Source organism: Papio anubis, chromosome 9, assembly GCF_008728515.1.
Source record: "Papio anubis isolate 15944 chromosome 9, Panubis1.0, whole genome shotgun sequence".
In the NCBI taxonomy this organism is placed as follows: domain Eukaryota; kingdom Metazoa; phylum Chordata; class Mammalia; order Primates; family Cercopithecidae; genus Papio; species Papio anubis.
Genome location: NC_044984.1, coordinates 105,288,694 through 105,298,506, shown reverse-complemented (window position 1 = coordinate 105,298,506; position 9,813 = coordinate 105,288,694).

Sequence of the window (9,813 nt, the reverse complement as noted above, 5' to 3'; positions counted from 1 at the left end):
GGAATTTTTAAAAATTAACATATATGGATTTATTTTTCTGTTAATTTTCTTTCTTCAAAGGAAAACTGGTGTTTCATTTAAAGCAGCAACGTAATGTTTCCTTCTCCAATACATATATTTACAGTAAAAAGAAGAAAAACAAAACTGAATCAATTTGAAGGAAAGTGTAAAGTAAGTGACAACAGTGCATATGGGAAGATATTATAAAAGGTGGTTCCTGGGTGGCTGTTTAAGAGACGCAGGATAGAGTCAGCTCTTGTCCCAATCAGTGCAGCAAAAGCCGCTGGAAGGTGGTGGAGCAAAGCTGTCGGGCTGGGAGAGGGTGCTCTTGGGGTCTTCTGAGCTTTAGGGGGTCTTCTATAGTTCCCCCTAAAGAACTATAGGGGCCCAGAGACCCTGAACTCACCCTCTGTCTCACCTTGCAGGCCAGGGGAGGCAACCACTGGGATGGTCATTTTGGCCCCTTGACTGGCATGACCAGAGGGACCATCAGCTAGTCTGAGCCCCAGAGACTGGGTGCGAGTCCTGGTTCTTGGAAATCCACCCAGCAGTCCATACAAGCTCAGTACCTACAGAAAGAGTCCCTCCCAGCCTCTTCTAAATCAGAACCATGGGTAACAGCAAAGGCAGACTGAGTGTTGATTTTCTGGACCCAAATTGGATGGTCTTGGAGTCTTGCAAAGGATGGTGAATGCACCAAGAGGCAGGGTCACCAAGGAGGTAGCAGGCAGGGAGGACTTTGGAGGGAAAGGCCTGCCACCTGGGAGGAAAAATCAAATCTAACAGAGTGTCTATTCTTTAAGTATTGAAGGCTCAGTTGCTTCCTATAATCAGGCCAAAAAGTGACCCTTTGAGTTGTAACAAAGACTGTCCCTTCAGGGGCTGGTCTGACTAAAGCCTTGATACCTGTCTCAGAAGTCACCCACTGGATACCTCAGCCAAACTGGCATCTATAGCTGGGATACAATTGGGTCTGAGCAAAGCCAAGATTGGGTTAATTCCAGGACTGTGGCAAAATCAAGAGTAAACAGATCCATGCTTCAATTCTGAGTGGTCAGAAAGGGCGTGGGCTTCATGTTCACACCCCAGCTCCAGGTCAGCCACGGGGCTGAGGCCCACTCAGTTCCCCTGAGGGCTCAGTCTTCTCACCTGTAGAAGGGGTAATAATATTGCCTACTCTCTGGGTTGGGAGGTACCACGTGAAGGCAGTGAATAAAGACCTTGGCACAATGCCAGGAATGTTGTAAACAGTTATTAAATTTGCAGCTATAACCACCCAGTGGATTCTCCTTGCCTGCTACCCAGATAGAGCCAATTTACCAAGACAGAGGAGTTGCAGTAGAGAAAGAATTTAATACACATAGAGCTGGCTAAACAGGAGACCAGAGTTTTATTATTACTCAAATCATCCTCCCAGAAAATTCAGAGACTAGGGTGTTTAAAGATAGTTTGTGGGCAGGGGCTAGGGAATGGGGAGTGCTAATTGGTTGGGTTGGGGATGAAATCACAAGGATTCAAAGCTGTCCTCTTGGGCTGAATCAGTTCCTGGGTGGAGGCCACAAGAACAGATGACCCAGCTTACCTGTCTGGGCACACCAGCTGATCCATCAGAATGTAAGGTCTGAAAAATATCTCAAACACCAATCTTAAGTCTCACAATAGCAACATTATCCACAGGAGCAATTGGGGAGGTTAGAAATGTTGTGGCCTCTGGCTGCGTGACTCCTGAGCCATTATTTCTAATCTTGTGGCTAATGTGTTAGCTTTACAAAGCTTGCTTAGGTCCCTAAGCAAGGAGGGGGGTTTGTTTTGGGAAGGCACTGTGATCACTTTTATTTTAAAGCTAAATTATAAATAAAATTCCTCCCAAAGTTAGTTCTGCCTATACCCAGGAATGAACAAGGGCAGCTTGAAGGTGAAAGGCAAGATGGAGTCAGTTTTGTCAAATCTCTTTTATGGTCATAATTTTCTCACCATTATGATCTTTACAAAAGTGACTTCCTAGCTATTATGACTGTCATCATCATTGTTACTGTTGTTGTTAGTCAAACCAGCCCATCGGAAAAGCCTGAAGAGAAGTCATTCGGGTGAACAAGAACTCCTTGAAAGCAGAAATACTTTTTTTTTTCCCAAGCATATGCCGCATTTTCAACTTTGTTAAGTTATATATAAGACAATGCCATTTTAAGTGTACAGTTTAGTGAGTTTTGACAAATGAATACATTTTTGTAACCAACTTTGGAATCAATATAGAGAACATTCCCTTCACCCCAAGATATGAAGGAGTACCCTGGTACCCCTTCCCAGTAAATCCGAAAGCAGGAATACTTTTTTATTCGTCTTTGTACCTCAGCACCAACACGAGGGCCTGGGTGTGAATCCTGGTTCATGGAAATCCACCCAGCAGTCCACACTAGCTGAGCACCAACAGAAAGGGCCCCTCCCAGCCTCTCCTAAGTCAGAGCCATGACCAACAGCAAAGGCGGGCCGAGTGTTGCTTTTCTGGACCCAAACTTGGGCTCTTGCAAAGGAAGGTGAATGCACCAAGAGGCAGGGCCAACAAGGAGGACACACATAGTAGTGTTTGCTAACAAGAATCATCAAGGGGCTGATATTTTTTGAGCAGTGACTATGTTTGAAGCCCTGGTTAAGCCTTCGACATGTGTTCTTACATCAAAACCTCAGAATCACCCTAGGCCCTCACATGTTGCTGGTGGTCAAATGTGAAATGTAAAATGGTACAGCCACTGTGGAAAACAGTCTGATGGTTCCTTTTATGGTGAAACTTAGAATTACCATGTGACCCAGCAATTCTGCTCCTAGGTATATGCCCAAGATAAATGAAAATATATGTCCACACAAAATCTTGTCCACAGTTTGTCAAGGCCTGGAAGCTGCTGCTTTGACAAACTGCAACAAACTTTTTCCTCTTCAGAGGCTTTTGGACTGAGGATGCTGCTGCCAACTTGCTGTGTTGCCTCAGACAAGTCACTTGGCCTCTCTGAGCCTCAGTTTCCCCATCTTCAAACAGGACTGATATCCCCCTACCTACTCATATGGCTCGTATGTAACTGGATCATGCATTGGCCACACAGAACTGGACTCAAATCCCAGGTGGGCCAATTGCTAGCTGTGTAACTCAGGCATATCTCATAGTCACTCTGACCCACAGTTTCTTCATTTGTAAAATGGGGAAAGTATGAGGACCTACCCCAGGAGGGTGTAGTAAGGGCTAAGTAAGGAGATGATGCAAGGAAAGCGCTTAGCCTGGTACCTAGCACATGGTACATGCTCCCTCCATCCCTGTGAGCCTCAGGGATGATGACGTTCTTGACTGCTTGCTTTTACTAAACCATGAGTTGGTGGTGAACAGAGGTTCAGAATCCAGAGTCAGACCTGGTACCAAATTCTGACCTTGACCTTACTTTCTGTGTGGCCTTAGAAAGTAACTACTTTGAGCCCTGTATTAGTCTGTTCTCACGCTGCTGATAAAGACATACCCAAGATTGGGTAATTTATAAAGAAAAAGAGGCTTAGTAGACTCACAGCTCCACATGGCTGGGGAGGCCTCACAATCACAGCAGAAGGTGAAAGACACGTCTTACATGGCAGCAGACAAGACAGAATGAGAAGCAAGTGAAAGGGAAAACCCCTTATAAAATCATCAGATCTCGTGAGACTTATTCACTACCACAAGCACAGTATGGGGGAAACTGCCCCCATGATTCAATTATCTCCCACCAGGTCTCTCCCACAACACGTGGGAATTATGGGAGCTACAATTCAAGATAAGATTTGGGTGAGGACACAGACAAATCATATCAAGCCCTAATTTCATTCATTCACTTCCCATTCATTCATCCATTCAGCACTTACTGAACAATGGCTTTCAGGCTGAGCAGTGTTTTAAGCACTTTCCTTGCAGCAATTAATTTGACTCCCACAGCAACCTTAAATGAGGTAGATGCTATCATAATTTTCCTTTTACTTATGGGTGACCTAAGGCCCCAAGAGGAACTGTCACCTGCCTTGGGTAACACAGCTTGTAAATGTTGAAGTCAGGATTCAAACTCAGAACACCTGGCCACGAAGTCCATCCTCTTAACTTTTTATGGCCAGATTTTCCCTCTCTGCAAATCACAACAACCCTCCTGGGGTTGCTGTGGGCATGAAACTCGATCTTGCCTTTACACACTTAGCACAGTGCCTGGCCCTCAGGGAGCTGTTATTTTAATTTTATTTATTTATTTATTTATTTATTTATTTATTTATTTATTTATTTTGAGACAAAGACTTGCTCTGTTATCCAGATTGGGGTGAAGTGATGCGATCTCAATTCACTACAACCTCTACTTCCCAGACTCAAGTGATTCTCCCACCTCAGCCTCCTGAGTAGGTGGGACTACAGATGCATGCCACCATGCTCAGCTAATTTTTAATTTTTTTTTTTGTAGTGATGAGGTCTCACTATCTTGCCCAGGCCGGGGAGCCGTTATTTTTATTTATCATTTTCTTTTTCTTGCCAGTACACCTCCAGGCCTCTGCACTTGACTCCCTCCTTGACCTGGCTCACTTCGGATTGCCTTTGAAGCCTCCAATTCAAGTGTCACCCCTTCTAGGGAGCCTTCTCTGACCTTGCAAAACAGGCTTAGTGCCCTTTCCTGTGTAAGCAGAGCCCCTGAGGTTACCACACTGTTCTACAATTTTCCACCTCCAGCTAACGTAGGAACAGGAGTTGTGCTTTCTTTTTTGTATTTCTAGCTCTTGACATGGTTCTGAACCACTGCGGATACATGCTCAGAGAACAAGTACTCTTCATTCAACAAAATGTTCCAGTACGGACGCGTGTTGGGCTCTGGAGCAATAGAGTGTGGATCTGTTGAATGGCTAAAGGACCTATTTCCATTTTCTGTGCTTATTTGGCCATCTCACTGTGAGTGCTACTCCCTCACGTACCTGAAAATGCTAAAGTGGCACTTTTTTTTTTTTTTTTTTTTTGAGACAGTGTCTTGCTCTGTCCCTGAGGCTGGGGTGCAATGGCAGGATCTTGGATCACTGCAACCTCTTCCTCCTGGGTTCAAGCAATTCTCCTGCCTCAGACTCCTGAGTAGCTGGGATTATAGGCACCTGCCCTCACACCTGGCTAATTTTTGTATTTTTAGTAGAGACAGGGTTTCGCCACGTTGGTCAGGCTGGTCTCAAACTCCTGGCCTCAAGTGATCCGCCCGTCTCAGCCTCCCAAAGTACAGGGGTTACAGACACGAGCCACCACACCCAGCCTAAGGGGGCACTTCCTAGAAGGTTCCAGGCCCCTCCAAGTAGGAATCCCCTCCCCAGTTCCAGATATCGAGCGATCTGGCTGTTCTCCCCTCATTCCTCCCTACAAAGCTCCCAGGCCGCTCCTGCACCCAGCCCCTCTCCTGAAATAGTCTCTTGTGGCTTCCCATTTGTCTTCCCAGAGCAGTCTCATTTCTCTCATGTGCCACGGGATGCACCAACTCTCCAGGCTAAAAATACCCCTGACATTTCTGAAGGCCTGTTAGGGCCAGAGCTGCTCTCCTGACGAGCATGAGTGTCTCTGCAACTGGAAGCAGGTGGCAGCACAGTCGTGGGCTGAAGGCACCTACTGCACTCACAGCTCAGTCCCACCCAATGGCCGACCTGCCTACATCCTTCATGACCCCCTCCTCAACCCTGAGATCCCGGAGACCAGGAGTTATGAACTGGATCGTGTTCCCCTAAAGCTCATACGGTGAAGCCCTAACCCTCAGTATATTTGCAGACAGGGCCTTTAAGGAGGTAATTAATGTTAAATGGGGTCATAAGGGCAGGGGGCTTATCCAACAGGACTGGTGTCCTTAGAAGAGGAAGACAATAGATCTCTCTCACGCTTTTGCTCTCTCTGCACACACAAAGAAGAGGCCATTTAAGGACCCAGCAAGCAGGTGGCTGTCCACAAACTTGGAAGAGAGAGGCCTCACTAGAAACCAACTCTGATGGTATCCTGATCTTGGACTTCTGGCCTCCAGAATTGTGAAAAGATAAATTTCTTTTCTTCTTTTTCTTTTTCTTTTTTTTTAAGACCAGGTCTCACCCTATGACCCAGGCTGGAGTGCAGTGACACGATCATGGCTCACCTAAGCCTCAACCTCCCAGGCTCAGGTGATCCTCCCACCTCAGCCTCCTGAGTAGCTGAGATTACCAGCATGTACCACCATACCTGACTAATTAAAAAAAATTTTTTTTTAGAGATGAGGTTTTGCCATGTTGCCCAAGCTGGTCTCAAACTCCTGGTTTGAGATCACTCAAGTGATCTGCCTGCCTTGGCCTCCCAAAGTGCTAGGAGTACAGGCATCAGCCACTGCACCCAGTCAAGATAAATTTCTGTTCTTTAAGCCACCCACTTTGTTGTGTTTTGTTATGGCAGCCCTAGCAAACTGATGCACCAGGGATTAGGGCTGGTTCCTCTCCATGTCCTCACACAGCCTGGCACAGAGTAGGTGCTCAGTAAATGTTTGTTGAATGAGGCGCAGTAGTTATGAACAGGGATTATGAAACCAGATTGCTTGACTTCCGGTTCTGGCTCTGCCCCTTACTGGGTGACCTCTCTGTACGTCCATCGTCTCATCTGCGAAGTGGAAGTAATACAAGCTCCTAGGGTTGTTAGAGGACCACATAAATATAGGTATTGCTTCTAGAGTAGAGTTTGACAATGGTAAGCATAAGATATGAGTTATTAGTATTCGTATTCTTGTCATCATGTTTATCTCATTGGGAATCTAGCTTTTCTTACTGCGCTGCTGTTTTTGTCTATGGTCTTTATTCTCAGTCATGTGGCAAAATTTTGCCACCCTGATGGTGGGAAAATAGCTGCCAGGCACTCAAGCTTGCATCCCATCCCTCAAAAACCCCAGTCTAAACAGAGCTTGTCGTTTCCTTCCTCAAAGTTCCAGCAAAAATCCTGGAGTGACTTTCTTCAGTCTGTCTTTGAGTCCTGCCCTTTCCTGTACCAATCTCTGGGGCCAGAGAGAGAGCCAGTTCTTATGAGCCAGTCTTAGATGTGTGCCAATCCCAGAACCAATCACTGTAGCTAGAAGGACAAAAATCTCTGATTGGCCAAGTCTGACACCAGTGATTGTGTCTAGGAGGATTAAATGCTCTAATTGACTAGGCCCGAGTCACATGGGCACCAGGAACCAATCATTATGTCAAGGCAGATAAACTGCTCTGACTGGCCAGGTCTAAGTCATGTGCCCATCCTTGGAGCCAAGGATTGAGGTGGGCTTCACCCAAACCTTGCACTGTGGTGAGGGAGGGGTGAGGGGTGCTACTCCCAGATGCCGGAATGAATAGAGGCAGGCAGACGACAGCAACCCCAAAGTGGAATGAAGCCCTTTGTCCCTTTTCCCCAGAGTGCCCCCCACTCTAGGTTATACTGGGTGTATGACTTTTATTAGACATGACAGTTGCAATGGTGTGTGTGCATGCATGTGTGTCTACATCACATTACACAATGCAATTTAGATTAAATATTAGATCTCCTATTCTTAAAAGCCTTCAGATCCTTCCCTCCCAGCATCAGGGAGTTGTCCCTGGTGAGCCTCTGGCTTGTCCAGAGTTCCCCTATCCCTATGGGCAGACGTTTTGTGGTTTCTCTATCTGGGTCCATAACCACATCTCTCAGCATCAAGCCACACAAAATGCATTTACTGAACAAACATACCTTGATCTTATCTTCCTGCCTTGTCTCCTTCTAACCCTTTAGTTCCTCCTTCCACACAATGAGCAACTATTCACTTGGTAGGATTGGAAAGTCAAGCTTCATTCACTATGAGGGTCTCCCCAGCATGAAAAAGTCAAGTCATATCTTAGAATAAAAATGGCTGTGGGAGGGATATGGGAATAAGAAAGTTCCAAGGGAAATTCTCCCTCAGACCTTGGGTAAAGCCTCTCAGCTTCTCAAATCAGGCAAGCAGTTGTCTTATTTGATTAGGATTAACAGATTTTCAAAGATAACCTATTTTGGTTTTACGATTCTATCTCTCCAGGCAGTGTTTACAATATGTATTTGCAGAAACAGAGAATGTATGCCAGGAATGCGGCGAGGGCCCTTGCCTGTGCTCACACAGTCTGTCATAAATATAATATTAGGATGATGCCTGAAATTAATGTGAATCATTTCCCAATAAATATAGTCAGTTAGTGAGGTGTTCCAGGACCGCTGATGGGAGATATATTTTGGTAAAATATGGTTTTTTATCGGTTGGGAACTGGGGGTGGGGGCATAAGGAAGGCATAAATCTCTACGGAAGAAGTATCTTTTATGATTATTCAATTCCACAGTAGCTCAAAGAGCCTAAAGTAGATTCATATTTACAGTTCCTGGAAGCACCTGGTTTTTATATATTGGGGAAAGAATTAGTATCAGGGCCTCGTCGTGGAAATCACTGACTTATGCTCTTGGACGGCAGGGAGGTGAGAGGCTCTTCTGCCAGGGTGCTCCATGGGACTGAATTAATTTCATCTGCATCCAGGCGTGGTGTGAAGGAGACGTCACACAGCCGTCAGGGCAGAAGGGGCTGCTGGAAAGGTGGTCTTCGCTGGCCCTGAGGCACAGGTGGCCCCTGACTCACAGGAGACAGGCACTGGGAATGGGGGATGGGGGAGTGGGGTTAGGGTCGCAGGGCTGGAAGAGGAAAAAGCATGCTAGGGAAAGGGCTGAAGCTAGCTGGCTGAAGGCAACTGTGATGGGGTGAATATGCTTCTGTCTCTGAGAGCTCGGCCTAAACATACATATTCCCCATCTCATCCCACCTGCCTTCATGCTCCCACAGTCTGCAGATGAAGGAAGGAACCCTGGCCCTTTGTCACTGCTGTTAATTTCCCTGCCTGGGCATTATTAATTTCATTTGTTTTTGAGATGGAGTTTTGCTCCTGTTGCCCAAGCTGGAGTGCAATCGCAGAATCTCAGCTCACTGCAACCTCCGCCTCCAAAGTTTAAGTGATTCTCCTGCCTCAGCCTCCCGAATAGCTGGGATTAAAGTTGCCCACCACCATGCCTGGCTAATTTTTTTGTATTTTTAGTAAAGACAAGATTTCACCACGTTGGCCAGGCTGGTCTTGAACTCCTGACCTCAGGTGATCCACCTGCCTCAGGCTCCCAAAGTGCTGGGATTACAGGTGTGAACCAGCACAGCCTTAATTTTAAGGTTAACTTTTGTATTAGCCTGTTCTTGCACTGCTACAAAGAACTACCTGAGGTCAGTCGCGGTGGCTCATGCCTGTAATCCCAGCACTTTGGGAACCCGAGGCGGGCGGATCACTTGAGGTCAAGAGTTTGGACCAGCCTGGCCAACATTGTGAAACACCGTCTCTACTAAAAATACAAATAATAATAATAATAGGCCGGGCGCGGTGGCTCAAGCCTGTAATCCCAGCACTTTGGGAGGCCGAGACGGGCGGATCACAAGGTCAGGAGATCGAGACCATCCTGGCTAACACGGTGAAACCCCGTCTCTACTAAAAAATACAAAAATCTAGTCGGGCGCGGTGGTGGGCGCCTGTAGTCCCAACTACTCGGGAGGCTGAGGCAGGAGAATGGCGTGAACCCGGGAGGCGGAGCTTGCAGTGAGCTGAGATCCGGCCACTGCACTCCAGCCTGGGCGGCAGAGCGAGACTCCGTCTCAAAAAAAAAAAAAAAAGAAAAAAAAAAAAATAATAATAATAATAAAAATAATTAGCCGGGTGTGGTGGCACATGCCTGTAATCCTAACTACTTGGGAGGCTGAGACAGAAGAATTGCTTGAACCTGAG